At 36.7% G+C, this 19070-nt stretch overlaps 1 long non-coding RNA gene across 3 annotated transcripts in view; it reads left to right on the forward strand.

Annotated features, from left to right (window-relative positions):
• Window positions 1-18249, forward strand: part of LOC149749802 (uncharacterized) — a 73404-nt gene extending 55155 nt beyond the window's left edge. For 2 of the 3 annotated variants that reach the window (XR_016392526.1, XR_016392528.1), the window contains exon 5: window positions 13848-18249. This is a non-coding gene — a long non-coding RNA (uncharacterized LOC149749802). The remainder of the gene's footprint in view (window positions 1-13847) is intronic. The other variant, XR_016392527.1, reaches the window with a different exon arrangement.
• Window positions 18250-19070: the final 821 nt, after the last annotated feature.

Consider the following 19070-nt stretch of genomic DNA (forward strand, 5'->3'; position numbering starts at 1 on the left):
AATGATGTTTTTAAATGTACTTTTAACTTCAGATAAACTGATTTGTAGTAGTGTATATGCCTTTATGTCTATCTTCTTTCACACAACTCAACATTTGTGATAGTAATTCATGTTCTTTTTTGTAGCATTACCTTGGTCATTTTCATTCTATTGTATGAATGTATCACAATTTATTCTACTGTAAGTATTCTAAAATTAATCCATTTTAGAATAAATGGCATTTGTTCGTCTGACTGATATGAATAGCATAACTCTAAATAGTCTTGTGCTTGTTTCTTGGAACACATATGCATATATTTCTATCTCCTAATTCTCAAAATTTGGTGTTATGCTATATCCCACACTCATGTTTCTGTAGAATTCAAAGATATATTCTTATGAAAGAAAGTTGGAAAGGAAGGACAGGCTGAGGTAACATAACAGAACCAGATGTACTGAATTGGTTGCCTGATTGCAGTCTCACAGATTTTTGGTTCAGTATCTAATGGGTTAAGCTGAGTTCCTTCACGTGTCACTGAAACAAATGAATAGAAGAAGTAAATGATCAGTGTCATCTTTATCGTTACTAATTCTTTGTTTAACCTTTGGTAATATGGGTGAGATGCAATGCCTTCCTGCTCTTATGCTTGGTTCAACCATTTTTATTGCATTATTTCTGTTCTTTTGTCTGGCTAAGTTTTTCCCATCACAGAGTATGCTGTTCCCTTTGCCCGAAATATGTTCTTATTGTAAAACATTGGTCGCATGACTAACTCCTTTTGTTATTGAGGTAAAGCTGACGTACAGTGTTAGTTGCAAGTGTATGACCTAATAGTTCAGTATTTGTATACACCGCTAAGTGATCACTATAATAAGTCTAGTTACCCTCTGTCACCTTACACAGTTACAAACAATTTTTTTTTCTTGTGATAAGAACTTCTAAGATTTACTATCTTAGATTCTTTCAAATATGGAACTCCTCCCTTCCTTCTCAGGATCATTTCATCTGAACTCGGAAATCTTCTTTGATAGTCCTACCGCCCCCAGTCACTCTCTATTACATTTACCCCTTATAATTGCTGTTAGTTAATTCATCTCTTCAATGGTTATCTTGTTTATAGTTTATTCTTTTTTCTGGTCCCTCCTTTCCCTGCCTTCCAGAAATATAAGCACCAGGAATCTCATTTCTTTTGTAGAACAAGTTAGCTACAGTATGTGGAACAATACCAGTTCATAATAGGTGCTCAATAAATGTCTAATGAATAAATGGAAGAAAGGAAGGTAGAGGTTTGGAAGGAGGCCAAGCAGTAAAGAGACTATTTGCATGTTTCAAAAATGCTGTAATTCTTCATGACAGGTGTAAAAGAGGAGATTTGTGGATTCAGATCTTATAAGGAGACTAAGCAATCAAAGATACCAAACCATTGAAGGTTAGAAAGAAGCAGGGAGCTCAGTGTTTCCACACAGTGAGGCAGACTGAAAGCAATAAGGGAAACCAAAAGCCCAGGACGGTGTGTGACTGTCATTCCAATGTTCTATATACCTCTTTGCCAAGCTATACATACATGAATTCCTAACAGTCTGACTAATGTTCATCTCAAAGAAAGAATCTGAGTCAAAGTGACCTCAGGGTTACTAGCCATGGAAACAGAGGAGGGAGAGTGTGGTCATTAGACGCTGTTGTCAAAGAACAAAGGAGGGACAAAAAATAGAAGTTTGGTGCTCTCCCACATTGATTTGGAGGAAATTGGCCAACATCCAATGTGAGCAAGGCAGTTGGGTAACCCTGGGAGAATGAGTCATCTTGGCAGGCTCGCAGAAGTGCCTGCTTGTGTCGATCATCACTGTAATGACAGATACCAAGGGTCAATATTTACAAGGGTCCACTAGGATGAGTAGTAAGATGAGTCTAGGAGTGGTCCCCAGGAAATCACAGAGCAGTGAGGCTCATAGAAGAGATATAAATTCCAGGAGTTGACCAAACTGTTAGCTATAAAGGAAATGTATATTTAACACATGAAGAAAAGAGAGCCAAGTACTACTGTAGGCAGATCCAATAGGAATGTAATATAATACTTGTGGTTACAGACAGAGAAAATGTTTAAATATCTGTAGTGTCAAACTGCCATATATTAACCCTTTAGTCAAACACGGTTTCTACCCATTTAGGCTATTTTCCTTCCCTGCCAAAGATGGCAACTTTCATTTTACCATGTTAGTGAGTAAGGGAAATGACTCATTTTACAGACAACTTGGCAAGACTATAAGTAAGAAAAGGAGGGCATGAACTGTGTCCTGTAGGTAACAAAATGCTTTTCTAAAGTCATTGCTGGGGAAATAGTAAAACATTACAACCCAGGAAGTCCAGGTAAATTATATGAGAGAGTAGTCAGTAGATGTCACAGGGGAAAAATACAAGCATTTCTGAGAGGAAAAGTAAAAGGCTTTGATGTGATGTCTCTGACACCTAAGTGGAGCAGAGAATCTGAGGCAGAGATCCATGCCTCTCATTTGTGAGAGCTCAAATAGGGAGGGTTGTGCTGAGTAATTTTGCTTGGCAATGAACTTAATACCTCCCTCCTCTTCCCCTCCCCCCACAAAAAGCAAAATTAAACTAGGTAACAGAGGTAGATCATCTCCCTCCTAAAGCCGACTCAGCATTCCACAGCATTTATACATCAAATTCCAAGAACTAGGCTATAAAATGTGGAGTTCATTTTGCCACCTTGCAAAAGGAGCTTCAGCTTCTCATTTCTCTTACCTTGTGATGAGGAGGCCTTGAATGGGTCGTTCCTGAGGACCAAAGAGACCCAAAGAGTGATAATGGCATCCCAACCTTGATCTCTGTCTCCCCTAAGAACTGCCAAGCCCTGTGGGCCTTGAGGAATTTTCTGTTTCTCCCCCAATCTCTAGGAACAAAGGTGTGACTGACTCTTTCAACTGAGTGACTCTCAAGGATCTGTAGAGAATGAACTCTTTCATTAAAGTAGCACAGGAAATCCCAATGCTAAGAGGAGAAGCCAGTCTCAGTACAACCCTATGAAACATCTTATTTTCTAGTCTAGGGGTAAGGCAATGAAAATTCTCAGTTCCTGCCTCACTTAGAGGTAGTACAGGTCAGAACTTCCCTGGTGGTGCAGTGGTTAAGAATCCGCCTACCCATGCAGGGGACATGGATTCGATCCCTGGTCCGGGAAGATCCCACGTGTCGCAGAGCAACTAAGCCCGTGCACCACAACTATGGAGCCTGTGCTCTAGAGCCCGTGAGCCACAACTACTGAGCCCACGTGCCACAACTGCTGAAGCCCACATACCTACAGCCCATGCTTCTCAACAAGAGAAGCCACTGCAATGAGGAGCCCATGCACTGCAAGGCAGAGTAACTCCCACTCGCCCCAACTAGGGAAAGCCCGCCCGCAGCAACGAAGACCCAACACAGCCAAAAATAAATAAAATAAATTTCAAAAAATGTTAAGGGTGAAGGGTTTTGTTTTTTTTTTTTTAAAAAAAAGGTAGTAGAGGTCAGAGAATAATTGAATTTCAGAGCTGAAACGGATATTTCTGACTACCTACTGTAATCGCCTCACCTTCCTGTTAAGGATATTACCAGGAAGGAGAAGTGACTTATACAGTTCATCCCATCATGGGTTTATGTAATGTCTATTTACATAGCACCAAACATACTTTTACCAGGCACTTCATTATTGGTTATACAGATAAAATATGACTAAGACTTGATTCTTGCCCTCAGGAACTTGCTATCCATTGGGCAGTTAAGATGAGTAAACCGAGAAAGGCATTGCCGTAGTACAAAAGAGGACAGTGTACACAGTGGTTAAGAGTACAGGCTGTGGGTTGAAGCTATCTGAGTTCAAACACAATACCACTGCTCACACGTTGGGTGGCCTTGGGCAACTGAGTTCACTTTACTATGCTTCAATTTCCTTTTCCATGAAACGTTGATAACATTAGCATTTATCTTATAGGGTTACTTGCTGATTAAGTGAGAAAATGTATACTCAATGCTTAGTAAAATATTTAGTAGTAGTAATCGATCAATAAATGTATTATTATCAGTAGTAGGTGCAATAGAGTAGGAACATCATCATTATCATTAGATTCCAGGTGTGGTAGTTTAAAAAGAAAGCTTCCCAGCAGTGGGATTAATAGTCCATGATTATATTAAGGTTTAGGAAGAGTGTTCTGGCAAAAGGGGTTAAATTATTTTCTGGTTTCCTGGACTTTGACTTTGTGGAGCCTTCTGAATGTCAAGGTTTTGGCTAGAGCTGTAACTGAATTGCAAACATAACTCTCATGCTCGTGATGATCCTGGATTTATATGCCATGTGTTCCAGAAAATGGCAGTGAAGTTTATGAGGAAGAAACAGCTCTTTCTCTTTCATACAAAGGTGAAGTTTCAGTTGGAAGTGTGGCTTCCTAGGGTGTTTGTTCTTACCCCACTGACCCAAACAGAGTGAACTATATGACAACAGGGTGTATATCACAGTATGTCATAGAGGTGTAAGTTGGTAACATTTTGTATCTTCCACTGTAGGCTGTAAGTATTCTGAGGTCTGGGATGTAGCAGTTATCTATTGCTGAGTAACAAACCACTCCAAAACTTAGTGACTGTTTTTAGTGACTGAAACAACAGTAGTTATGGAATTTGCATTTCGGGCAGGGCTCTGTGGGGATGACTTGTTCTGCTCCATGCTTGACTTGAGGCTGAGATCCACTTTCTGGATGGCTCACTCATGTGGCTGGCAAGGTGGTGATGGCTTTTGGTAGTGAACTCAATCAAAACTGGAGTACTCATTTCTTGCTGGCTGCTTATTTGGGTTTCCTTACAGCATGGCTACCACCTCAGAGCAGTCAGACTACTTACATAGTAACTTATTGCCACTCGTGAGTGTCACAGAAGTACCAGGCAGAGACTGTGTGGCTTTGTAAACCTAGCTTCAGGAGTCAAATAACGTTACTTCTGCCATAGTTGCAAGTGCATCCACATTCAGGGGGAAAGAACATAGGCCCTCATCCCTCTATGGTGGAAATGTCAAAGTTACATGATGAGAGGGACATGTGGGTATGACTCTGTTGAGAAACACAATCTGCCAAAAATGCCACTTCGGTTTTGCCCACCAGAGCGTCCAGAACAGTGGTGACACAACACGGGTACTTAATAAATATAGCTCTGAATGAATTATAGCACTGAATACATTGAGTGAATGAAAATAAATGAATAGATTACTATTGCTACCCCAGTTCCTGACCCTTTCTGAATGACACGGATATTAGTATCAAACTTGGCTCCTGGCTTGAAATTTTGCTCTTTAATCTGGGCACTTACTTATGTATGTCTGTAGTTGATGTTGGAGTCTTAAACTCCTTTGGGGAATAAGGAAATGATTACAAAGACAGAGCGGTAGTGCCTTTGAAGAAAAGTAATTTGAATAAGTGAGGTAGAATTTGGTTGTAAAGATTTATCAAGTCGTCAAAGAGAGGAAAATAGTTCTGAAGGAGGAAAATAATTGATGATGAACCAGCGTGGTTGCGATGAAGGAAACAATATGATGACAAGAGATCGGGCAGCTTCTAGGGGAAGAGCAGCCAAAAGAATCATCAGCAAAACTCTGTTTAATTAATGAACGGCAGCAGAAGAAGGTGCTCTAAAAAGATTAGAGATGGCACTTGAGGCTGTGCCTCCTGGGAAATATTGGATGACTGAAGTACTTCTGTGTGTGATGTGATTAAAATAATCAACTAGAATGTTGAACATTGAATCATGAATTTAAAAGATTTTGTCTGCCTGTGTAAAGCAAACATAAGACAGTCATTTTTGATTAATCTTGGCGAATAGGGAAGACCACCAATATAATGGTTGTTTCCAGAAGCCATAGTGGAAATGTCTTATTCTTTGTCCATAGCAACCTGATATATTATTGTCCATCAAGATTTTAACTCTGTGCCCTTATTATAAAATATATTTGGAGCTGACAGTTGCAACTTGAGCTGCGTAACTTAGGATAAAAGGTACAGATTGTAAATTTCTCCTCTGTATCATCCATGATTATTTTTATTTTTTTAATGAAAACGAAAGAGTGTGTAATCTTGTTAGTAAGTGCAACTCCTCAAACTTCAGAACAGAAAAAAAAGTAGAATTTTGTTGATTATGTCACTCTTGATCATTTTGCCATTGTCAAGTGTTTCTTGGATTCTTCCAGAATGTTGACATTTACCCAACTTTGATTGAAGTTAAGGGAAAACTGTATTCCCTTTTTATTTGCTTTTTATCATCCTTTTCTAAAATTTTGTTATAGGAAAAGAGGCACACAGGGATTTAGCTATAAGGCTTCTGAGTGTTATGAATTAACAAGAGAGCAGTATTATTCCCATATCTCTGATTCCTACTGTCGTGGTGGGAATGACCAATAATTATGTTTTTTTTCTTATTTCACTGTACTACAATAAATGCATGTTGCAGCTGAACGGGTTTGACAGAAAACATACTTCAACTGTGTGACTACATTTACAGTTATTTACATATTAATGGTATAGGATTTGGACATCATAATGTCATCACTGGCTTTCAAAAACACTTAGAATATTCTTTTAATTAAGTTTAGATTTGCTATGAGAGTTTGAAAATATAATTTGTGCCGAATTCTAAAGCTGAGTAGTCAAGGACATTATTTAAAAGTTCTCATAAACTTTAAATTATGCTTCAGTTGATGTTTCTTGCTAAGCAGAACATTAATTTGGTTTTGCTGTATATAAATATATCAAACTTAAGAAGTAAATATTTTCATCGGCTCTTTAGACACTCGGATTAAGGTATCTGAAGCAGGCTGGTCAGGAACCTTTGACCTAGTAGTGGAGTTTACAGATATGGCAAACCCCTACGGCAGATTAAAACATTGCATACAAAGACACCAGCTATGTCTTCAAAACACACCAAACGTCACTGCATAGTTTGTTAAGGTGATCATATAAGAGGGCGAAAAAATTCAGGTGGGGCTTTGGCTACAGAGTGAGACACTGCCGCCCCAAGCTACAGTACTTCCACTTCTTTGTTCTCACTAGCTCCTCACTTCCCACCAGCACCTTTCAGTAGAGTCCTAATCGCCACCTATAATTAGATTTTTATTTGTGCCTTAACATGCTTAACGTCCGCCTCCCTCAGACAGGGGATACCCTTGATGGAAAGACTATGGGTAATTTGTGTTTCCCTCTGAATTCCTGATACTTAGTATAGGACATCACATATAGTAGGCACTTCAGTTAATTTTTATTAAATGTTAAAAGATGCCATTTTGGGAAAGAGATTTCTCATTTAACCTTAATCAGAGCAGCACCAGGATTGGTCCCAGGCATAGACTTTAGAGCCTCAGTTTACATTCATATATATGTGAAATCATCAGCACTGCCTTCTCTCAGGCAACAGAGTCACATGCGTTTAATTCAGGATCTGTTTTCTTTTTTTTTTTTTTTTAACATCTTTATTGGAGCATAATTGCTTTACAATGGTGTGTTAGTTTCCACTTTACAACAAAATGAATCAGTTATATATATACATATGTTCCCATATCTCTTCCCTCTTGCGTCTCCCTCCCTCCCACCCTCCCTGTCCCACCACTCCAGGCGGTCACAAAGCACCGAGCTGATCTCCCTGTGCTATGCGGCTGCTTCCCACTAGCTATCTACCTTACGTTTGGTAGTGTATATATGTCCATGCCCCTCTCTCAGTTTGTCACAGCTTACCCTTCCCCCTCCCCATATCCTCAAGTCCATTCTCTAGTAGGTCTGTGTCTTTATTCCTGTCTTACCCCTAGGTTCTTCATGACATTTTTTTTTTCTTAAATTCCATATATATGTGTTAGCATACAGTATTTGTCTCTCTCTTTCTGACTGACTTCACTCTGTATGACAGACTCTAGGTCTATCCACCTCATTACAAATAGCTCAATTTTGTTTCTTTTTATGGCTGAGTAATATTCCATTGTATATATGTGCCACATCTTCTTTATCCATTCATCCGATGATGGACACTTAGGTTGTTTCCATCTCCGGGCTATTGTAAATAGAGCTGCAATGAACATTTTGGTATGTGACTCTTTTTGAATTATGGTTTTCTCAGGGTATATGCCCAGTAGTGGGATTGCTGGGTCATATGGTAGTTCTATTTGTAGTTTTTTAAGGAACCTCCATACTGTTCTCCACAGTGGCTGTATCAATTTACATTCCCACTAACAGTGCAAGAGGGTTCCCTTTTCTCCACACCCTCTCCAGCATTTATTGTTTCTAGATTTTTTGATGATGGCCATTCTGACCGGTGTGAGATGATATCTCATTGTAGTTTTGATTTGCATTTCTCTAATGATTAGTGATGTTGAGCATTCTTTCATGTGTTTGTTGGCAGTCTGTATATCTTCTTTGGAGAAATGTCTATTTAGGTCTTCTGCCCATTTTTGGATTGGGTTGTTTGTTTTTTTGTTATTGAGCTGCATGAGCTGCTTATAAATTTTGGAGATGAATTCTTTGTCAGTTGCTTCATTTGCAAATGTTTTCTCCCATTCTGAGGGTTGTCTTTTGGTCTTGTTTATGGTTTCCTTTGCTGTGCAAAAGCTTTTAAGTTTCATTAGGTCCCATTTGGTTGTTTTTATTTCCATTTCTCTAGGAGGTGGGTCAAAAAGGATCTTGCTGTGATTTATGTCATGGAGTGTTCTGCCTATATTTTCCTCTAAGAGTTTTATAGTGTCTGGTCTTACATTTAGGTCTTTAAGCCATTTTGAGTTTATTTTTGTGTATGGTGTTAAGGAGTGCTCTAATTTCATTCTTTTACGTGTAGCTGTTCAGTTTTCCCAGCAGCACTTATTGAAGAGGCTGTCTTTTCTCCATTGTATATTCTCACCTCCTTTATCAAAGATAAGGTGACCATATGTGGGTGGGTTTATCTCTGGGCTTTCTGTCCTGTTCCATTGATCTATATTCCTGTTTTTGTGCCAGTACCATACTGTCTTGATTACTGTAGCTTTGTAGTATAGTCTGAAGGAAAAGATTTTTGTTGTTTTTCTCTTAGTGATTATGAGCCCTCTTAACTCAAATACACTTGAATTTATACTTTTTGATCGAAATTATCATTACTTTTGGATCACCCCAGGTAGAAGTTCCAATGATATTGTCCAAGTTAATTTATCTTATAGAAAATTTAGGATGGCTGCCCATTTCTGGTGTAGTGAATTTTCCAGTTCCTAACAGAATATCACCCACAGAGACTTGGCTGCTCCTTTCAACAAATGAAAGGGAACACACTAATTTCTTAGCTCATCCCAGGATACAAGACAGCACCATGAATCAAAGATCAGAGTTTTGCTTGATTCAGCCACCAAATGCCACTTTCTTCTCAGTGTCATCTAGCGATGACACTTGGATCTCTGCTCATCCTGACTCTAGCCAAGAGATAATTGCTTGGACTGAAGCCTAGGCATGCAGTACACATTGGCTTCCTGTTGGGAACCACACTCAGAGAGAGAGTGTGTCAACCTTCGGTTCTTACGTAGCTTTTTCAAAGAATTCTTGACATCGATGATTCCTCCTTGCAATTTTTGGAATACTAAGACTATATAACAATTTATTAGGAGCCTCTTTAGCGACACCTAAAGACTGTGGGAAAGATGAAAAGAATGCACACAAAGGACAGGTGGACTTGCTGGGGCTCAGCGTGCTGTTTGCTCTGTTTGTATGTCATTTACTGCTGCTGGCAATTTTAAGAATATATTCTTCATTGGATATCTGAAATAAAATACGTTTGTCTCAACTTACCCTAATTCAGCCTTTGAAAAAGTTTATCTTACTTTGGAAAAATAGTTTAAGCAAAGCACTTGAGGGAAAACGGGTTAGAGAAAATGTCTCCAAAAACTCAATGTCTTCATTAGTAGAAGTTACAGCTACCCCACTCATCTTTTAGATACTGAAATCTGACCTAACAAAATGAAAAATAAATAATCTAATTAAATATCAGGGAACTCCAGTGGTTATTAAGTATAAATACAATTAATGAATACAAAAGGACTTTCATAGTACATTATATTTTACAATTATTTATAATAGAAATAAAATAAAGATAATAAAAACCTTGGAAACTTTATTAATTGTAAGAGTTTATAGTGCTTGCAGTTACTGTGTTTTGTTTTGTTTTATTTTCCTCAGAAAACAGGTTGAAACCTCTAATTTATTTTATGAACTGCCAAATTTTGCAAAAGAGTCTAGGAACTCATCATGATTTGCCCCCTTCCAGAAATTCGTGTATTCCTCAGAAATCAATTCTACTTAAAACTTTCTGATTAATTCAATCATTTCTGAGTGTTCTGGGAAATAATTTATTTAATAATCTCTGCTTTGGAAAAGATATTTGGAAAAATGAAAAAAGAAAGAATCATTAATAGAGTATGAAATAGGTTTGTTAGTTGACTCCAAGGAGGGTGGGGATTAGACTGTGGACGCAGAGTTTATAAGAGAAGAGGAAGAAATATGGAAGCAGTCATTATAAATACAGGAGGAAATCACATCTGTTAGAACTCATGGCCTGTGGCTATTCTGGACCACAGTTAGGAAAATGGTAAAGTAGATCTAGGTGGTAGACCAGGCGTATGACCCAAAGTAAATCCGTTGAACTGTGTGTGCCTAGACTCTTGAGCCTCAAAACATTCTCGTTCCTATTGGAAAAAAAAAAACACTATTATTTTCTGAAACCACACACACACACACACACACACACTCTACAGTGCTCGTACACTGGGCATCTTTGCATTATTAGGAATTGATGGTAGGAAGAGCATCATAGCTCGACAGAGTGGAGAAGTGTTTGTGAGAAGTGTTTGTGATAGAAAGGATTTTCGTACTTTAGAAGGCAAGTGTGATCACAGAATTCTTAAATCATGGCAAAGAACTCATTTCTTTTTGCCCTGTCAGACATTTGGTATTTCAAAAATGAACAGCTCTTACATTTTTGCAGTTACAGCAAGGCCTTCTCATGACTGCCATGTCCTGGCTGCTGACCTTTGCTCCAGTGTCATCTGGTGTCACTTTCCACCTTGCTCGTCTCACTGCAGCTACTCTGTTCTTATTTTAGTTCTGTGCTCCGATCTCTTTTCCAACACCTAGCCTCACACTTTCCCCCAGAGGAAGGATCTTTCTCTTTCTTTCTTTCCCTTTCTTTCCTTCCTTTCCTTTCTTTAACCTGAATGCCTTCCTATCAGCCTTTCTGTCTTCCTTTCTCTTTTCTTTTTCTTTATTCTATCTCTCAGCTCCTTTTGTAATTAGTCCCTTCTCATGTTTCTGTCCTGCCTGACATGTTTCTTACTTGGAGATACTTTTCCTGTGCACCTCATCTAAGATGGGTTCCCCCGTCTTACCCTCAGCTGTTAACTGCCTCAATATCCCATTTTCGCTTAAGAAGTAAGAATTTTTTATTCTGCACTTCTTTGATATTGATATTTACATCTATCAGAATAATTTAACTCTGGGACATGAATTCTTATGACTGTCTGAAAACATTCTGAGGGTGTATACCAAAGAGTTTCTGTTTTTCAAAACTGTTCATAAATCATTTTAATAAGTAAAACGAAGACTCTTAGAGCTACACATTTTCATTCATTCCAATTTCCATAGAATCAATCGAACAAATATTTTTTTCTCTGCAGAGAGATCAAGATGGTTTTCCTCCCAGATACTTTAGTTTCCTATTCTTAGATTTGTATGTATATATCTTTGAGTGTGTATGTGTGTGTGTATATATATATACATATATATATATGTAAAAACTGTATTTGCTCCCACTCAAATGTGGAAAGAATAAAATATGATGCTTTATTCCTCCATAAGTGTACTTCAGAAAAACTTAAACTTCCTAAGGGAATGTAATTCATTATGAGGTGAATACTCAGTGAAGTCATAGTTCACACTTACTATCAAGGTTATTCATCCCATCTCAAAGGGTGTTCCATCGTTTCCTTCCCAATGCAGGCCCGCTCTAGGTGCACGGGGATACCTACCTGTGCCCAGAGATTTGACAAAGGGGCCTATGGTCTGCATGTTCTTCTCTTCCTGACTTATAATAAATTCTAGATTACCATAAGTGATCTTTACTAGACTCTGAGTCATGGTTTCACATCTTGCTCTACCTGCTGCTGAAGTAGCTTAAAGCTGGTATAACTCATGGTCTTTTCAGAGTACAGTGGTTCCCTTTCTGCAGTAACTTGGCTCCATCTTGATTTTCTTTGCTTCAGATGCTCTGAGAGCATCTGAAATGCCTGCTTTCCAGGTCCTGGCATAGACTCTTCATGTCAAGGCATCCATCCCATGGCTACCTATTCCCTTACCATGGTGGTCTCAGCCTCCCCAGGAAGTTTAGCTCTCAATCCTCAGCAATTCCACTGGGGGTGTACCAGGCCTTCTAGATCCCTCTCCAATCCTGTGCAGACCTGACAGTATCTCATGTCTACTCTCTTCTTAAACATATCAAGCCACTCTCTTTCCTTAGCTATAAACAACAGCTAGCAAATCCTTTTCAGAGGGAAGAACTTTCAGGGTACTTAGCAAGTGAAGAGGCATCACCATGCAATTTAAAAAGCAGACCTTCAAAGCAAAATAATTTTCTAGGTACCTCTCTTGCAAGAAGAGGTTTTTTTAAAAGTTATATATAAATGACTGTGAGACCACTAACTAAAATACACATCTAATTAATATATATTTTTTAATCCAACACTGCCTTCTACCTTGTTAGCTACAAGATCCCTTGGAATTTTGAGATTCTGATATTGTTGTTGACATAGGGTATTAGATAAGTTTTTTCTAATAGGAAAAAAAATAAGTCAGCATTGAGACTTGAAGCTGAATCGTGACTGTGTTATTCTGTGCTGAACTTGCTCTATTTTTACCTGAGGTAACAAACTTCATGGCCAAGCCTTCATGGTAGAATGGGCACAAAGAAAGAAATTGGCTTACCAGTAAGAAGAGGTACTAGGAAAGTGTTTTAAATTTTGACATCTGGTATCATATATTATGTTTAGTTTGGACAGAGTAGTCTTTTTTTATTCACTATGACTGGCCTCACCGGTCAATTAATGACAGAAATAATTTAAAGAGGGGAGTCATTTAAAAATGTTTGATATAGATGTACTATTTTAACTGTCATTCACTTTATAATAATTTGAAGCAGGGCTACATTTACTGTTATTTGGTTTTTGTTTTTGTTTTATTTTGTATCTTAACATGAATTTACTTATCTTGTATAAACTGTATTTATAATGCATTGTCTTTTATTTCCATGTTGTTTGTCTTTTTTAAGTGAAATGAGAACGTAAATGTATTTGTAAAATGATCCAAGACTATAATCCTCATAGATTTTATATTCCTCTGCCTAATTTTTTAAATTTATGTTTTTCTATACATAATTCAAGACTTTGTTTGTAACCTGCTTAAGTATTTTGAAACCATTAAGCACAGACTTCAAAAGAACTGCTCTTTCCATGCTCATATTCCATTAGGTTATATAAATAACAAAGAAGTAATAAAAAGGACACCTGGGGGAAACAAATTGAGAAAAAGCACAAATTATTCTTGATAAACATGCAGCTTATGTGGTGGTGGCAGAAATGGGAGAGTATTAGACCATAATTTAGTATCCTGGTGCAGTCCTTGGTTGATGAACATAAGTTTTAAGTCTTGCAAAGAAAATTGGTATTCTTAGTTAACCCAATAGGTTAGTTAAATTGAGACCAGTTGAAAGGGCTTCTCCCATGTTTACACACATTTTATATAATCATATCAATCATGCATGTATTTTGTATTTCTTTTCTTTTGTCTTTTAGCTTGGTTGAATTCAGTAGCCTTCTGGAGCCCCTTCTCCTGGACACCTACTCAACTATGTGTTGGGAAGACCAAGGCGAATAAGGACTGGACTCTGAATGCAGTGAGGGTCTAAAAGGGAGATAACAAACACTCATCCATGCTTTATGTAGTAAATCCCACCAAGCACAAAAACTAAAAGTACATCGTTTCACATATTAAAAATAGGCCCCTATGTCACTTATTCTTATGCCAGTTTTTCTTCAGTATTTTATGTAAAATTTTACTTGATAATTTAGATCAAGTTTTAAAGATGTAAAAATATCTGGATAAAAGTATGTGCCCTTATCACTAATTGTCAGTCTACATCAGCTACTATTTATTTTAAAGTACTTCATTCCAGTGTGAGGAGGGTTACATTTAAATATTTCTCAGTCTCCTGAGATTTCTGATTCATATATGTAGCTCTGAAATACTGTGAGCAGGGTGCCATTCAATGCTTTTATGGAGTTTTTTTTTTTTTTTTTTTTTTTTTGCTGCTCGTGAACTGCTATGTGCCAGATGCCCCATTCATAACATCTCTTAACTCTGATAATGAGTAGATGTCATTATTTTGCCTTCCAGCACTTCTGATCAATATCAGGCTAATATTATTTTCTCTCTGATTTTCCTTTATATTTTCAAAATTTATAGCAAACACAAAATGAAGTAATTATTTAATGTTTAACACAGTACAGTTTTTTTTTGACTGCCCTCTAAGCCCTTGCAACTAGGATCGACTTTATTACAAGTTTAAAAAATTATGAAAATATTTTAGCATAAATATTTATTTAGTGGTACCCTTAACAGTGAATTTATGAGTTTTTTAGGCCACTTTTCAAACTCATTTTAGTTTCAATTAAGATTTGGTGGAATATTTCTTAAACTCATATAAGAAAATATAAGACCTAAAAAGGAAATGTAAGTCACATTCTTTAGAATTATCTTTCTGTTTATACCCAGTATTTCTTAGTTATCGGAATAAAATTGTGAGCCCAGTGCCTGACACATATTTGGCACTCAGAAAAGTGTATTAAATGAATGCATTCAAACTGAAATAACGTAACTGCTTAGTTAAGGCTCCTCTTGTTTTAGGTGTTTTTTTACAAGATTCTTTTCATTTTAAAAGAGATAATAGAGACTTTAGAAACTGAAAGGTAATGTTAATAGGAATCATAGCAATTATCTCGTCTATCTTCTCCAATTTTCAGATGGAGCTGACAAAGAAATTAAGTGATTTAACCAATGGCAAGTTAAATAGACTTCAAACTTTCAGATGTATTATTAAGCCATGTAGTTAATTTGGTTCAAAGTTTTGATTTAACCAACATGTATTAAGTATGTGTAATGATGAAGGCACTCTAATGAGCGCCAAGCTTAAAAAAAAAAAAGAAACACGAAATTCCTACCCAAAGTTTGTAAACTACGGACTAGTATTTGGGAACCACTGAAATTTGATTCTTAGGCTCAGGACTGGAGTCTGGGCGGGCGATACTGATTTGAGAGTCATTAGTATACACTTGTAATTGAACGGATGCAGTGATTGAGATCACACAAGAAGAGGAAATAAAACGAAAGAAAGAGTAGAACTAGTGGATTCCTGGTGAAGACGTATTTATAAGATGATACAAAGAGAATCAGGGGGGAAAAGAGACATATAAAAGGAGTGAGAATCAGATGACAAATAGTTCCTTGAAAATCAAGGGACAAAGAGAACCAGGTAGTAAATGATGGGAGGTTTCTTGTACCTTGCAGAAAACTCAATTATGATGAAGACTTAAAAGACACTATTAAAATCAGACATTCAGCATCACTGGGGATTCTTGCAAAAGTGCTTTGCTACAAAGGGAGTAACATATGAGCCACAATGAAGATTGCAAATTCTTGGAAAGAAGGAAAGAGGAGGAAAGAAATAATACAAATAAAAGACCAGCATTTTCCAGAATGAGTTCTGCTATCTTCACAGGTTTTAGTAGCTATTACTTGAAAAATATAAAGGAGAGCGTTGGGGTAGAGAGTTCACTTGTGAGATATCTTGAGGAAACAATTTAAAAAGTTAATTTTGCTGCAGGACTTCAGAAAATTTATTTGACAAATGGGAATGGAGAATATCCAAAAGAGGGTATATTTGGTCATCTATTTTCTTTAAAAAAAAAAAAACAGTTTTTGGGATTACTATTCTATATTAGTCACTTGGGAAATTTTGCTTTGGAATAAAAAGAAAAAGCCAAGATATTTAACACTAATAGAAAAAGAAAGAAGAGAAAGAAACAACAGGAATTCAAAAAAAATTCTCCAGCTTTATTAAGATATAATTGACATATAACATTGTGTAAGTTTAAGGTATACAATATGTTGATATGATACATTTATATATTGCAAAATGATCACTACCATAGTACTAGCTGACACCTCCATCATGTCACGTAACTACCATTTCTTTTTTGTGGTGAGAACATTTAAGGTCTACTCTTAGCAACTTTCAAGTATATTAAACAGTTTTATTAGCTAAAATCACCGTAATGTAATTAGACCCAGAGAACTTATTCATCTTAAAACTGGAAGTTTGTACTCTTTGGCTGACATCTCCTGATTACCCCCAACCCCCTGCCTCTAGTAACCACCATTCTAGTCTCTGTTTCTATGAATTTGACTTCTTAAAAATTCCACATATAAGTGATATCCTACAGTATTTGTCTTTCTCCAACTTACTTCAGTTAGCATCGCGCCCTCAAAGTCCACCCATGTGATAGGTTGAAAGAAACCTTGTTTGTGTTGAGGTGTGAATCCCTTCTACTCCAGGATAAGTTTGATTAGATTTGAAAGCCCAAATATTGGAATTTCAATATGTTTAAAGGTTCAGTGCAAATAAAGACCTTCTGAAGTCAAGTGTACACTCAGATAGTGACAGAGCCATGCAACAGAATTTCTATTCATTTGTGTTTTCTTCACAAAGACATCCAGGAAAGATGCATCAAAGGGGAAACCTAGCAGAAAATCTTAAACCAAAATAATTGGTAAGGTTGATTAAGAGAGGAGAAAGCATGAAGCAAAGAAACTTAGTAAGTACTTTTTTCCAGCTTTATTTCAATATAAATGATATATAACATTGGGTATATTTAAGGTGTACAACATGTTGACTTGATACACGTATATATTGCAAAGTAATTACTACCATAACATTAGCTAATACCTGAATCATGTAGCATAATTTCCATTTATATTTTGTGGTGAGAATATTTAAGATATACTCTCTTAGCAACTTTCAAGTATATAATACAGTATTATTAACGTAAATTACTATACTGTACATTAGATTCCCCAGAACTTATTTATCTTATAACTAGAAGTTTATAACCTTTGACCAACATATCACTTCTCTGCCACCTCCCAGCTCCTGGTAACCACCCTTTTTTTCTCTGTTTCTACAAGTTTTATGAATTTTGGGTTTTGTTTGTTTGGTTTTTTTAGATTCCATATGTAAATGAGATCATACAATATTTGTCTTTCAGTGTCAGGCTTATTTCATTTAGCATAGAGCCCTCAAGCTCTATCCATGTTGTCACAAATGGCAAGGTGTCTTTCTCATGGCTGAATAATATGTACATATGTATATACACCCCCCACCTCATCTTTATTCATTCATCTGCTGAGGAACACTTAGGTTGTTTCCATATCTTGGTTATTGTGAATAATGCTGCAATGAACATGAGAGTGCAGATATCTCTCCCAAGATCCTGTTCTCATTTCCTTTGTATATATACCCAGAAATGGGATTGCTGGATCATGTAGTAGTTTTATTTTTAATGTTTTGAGGAACCCTCTTAGTTTTCCATAGTGGCTGCACCAAGTTACACCCTCACCAATGGTGCAGGAGAGTTCCTTTTCTCTACATCTTCGCCAACACTTGTTGTTTCTCGTCTTTCTGATAATAGTCATTTTGACAGGTATGAGATGGTATCTCATTGTGGTTTTGCATTTTTCCGGTGATTACTGATGTTGAGGACTTTTTCATGTACCCGTTTGACTGTCTTCTTTGAAAAAAATAAAGAAGATTGAAATCATATCAAAAGCCTTTTCGTACCACAGTTGCATAAAACTAAAAGTTTTCCTAGTTTCCTAGTTTCTCCTAGTTTACCAGGAGAAAACTGAAAAATTAACCAATATGTGGAGATTAAACAGCATGCTACTGAACAACCAGTGGGTCAAGGAAGAAATCAAAAGAGAAATCAAAACCATTTCTTGAGACAAATAAAAATGAAAATACAATATACCAAAACTTATGGAATGCATCTAAAGCAGTTCTAAGAGGGAAGTTTTTAGTGATAAATACCTACATGAAGAAAAAAGAAAGATCTCAAATAAACGACCTAATTTTACAACTCAAATAACTAGAAAAAGAAGAACAAACTATGACCAAAGTTAGTGGGAGGAAAGAAATAAAGATCAGTGCAGAAATGAATGAATGAGAGACTAAAAAGAGAATAGAAAAGATCCCTGAAACTTGAGTTTTTTTGAAAAGATAAACAAAACACACAGACCTTTAGCTAGACTTATCAAGAAAATAAAAGAGGATTCAAATAAACAAAATTATAAATGAAAGAGGGTACATTACACCTAGATACCACACAAATGGAAAGGAATATGGGAAACTACTATGAACAATTATGCACCAACAAATGGACAAACTAGAAGAGATGAACACATTCTTAGTAAGTACTTCTACTGGTCTTACATTCCTGCTCATTTTCTGGCATTCCAAAATCTTATTTGAAATTTTGGACATAAACATTCTTAGAAGAATCCACTGGTTAACAAAGAACATTTTGTTTCATACTTAAAATTTTCTTTTCAATTCATAACTGGTTTTCTGTATGTGAGACATATTGTTTTCTTATACCAAGTGAATGCTGTCGGGAGTGATCTTCCATCACTTGTTCCTGTTTCTGGAACACGGCTTGCTCTGTGGCTTGGCATTTTGGAGCTGTCCCTTTTAGACAAGTCTTGAATAAACCATCTTCTCACATAATTTGGCAGAAGCAAAATGGCATCCTCATGTAAAATGTCACCTGCTCTAGACTGGCATTATTCTTGAGATTATAAGTATTCGAATAATGCTCTAAGATTCCTCTCTGTTTATCTCAGAAATATTACTCCCTGATGGTTTCTAAGAGGATAGATTTGGTTATTTTATTAGGTCAAACTTT

Source organism: Delphinapterus leucas, chromosome 3, assembly GCF_059928025.1.
Source record: "Delphinapterus leucas isolate spDelLeu-1000000601 "Yukka" chromosome 3, BTC_Dleu_Yukka2, whole genome shotgun sequence".
Taxonomy (NCBI): domain Eukaryota; kingdom Metazoa; phylum Chordata; class Mammalia; order Artiodactyla; family Monodontidae; genus Delphinapterus; species Delphinapterus leucas.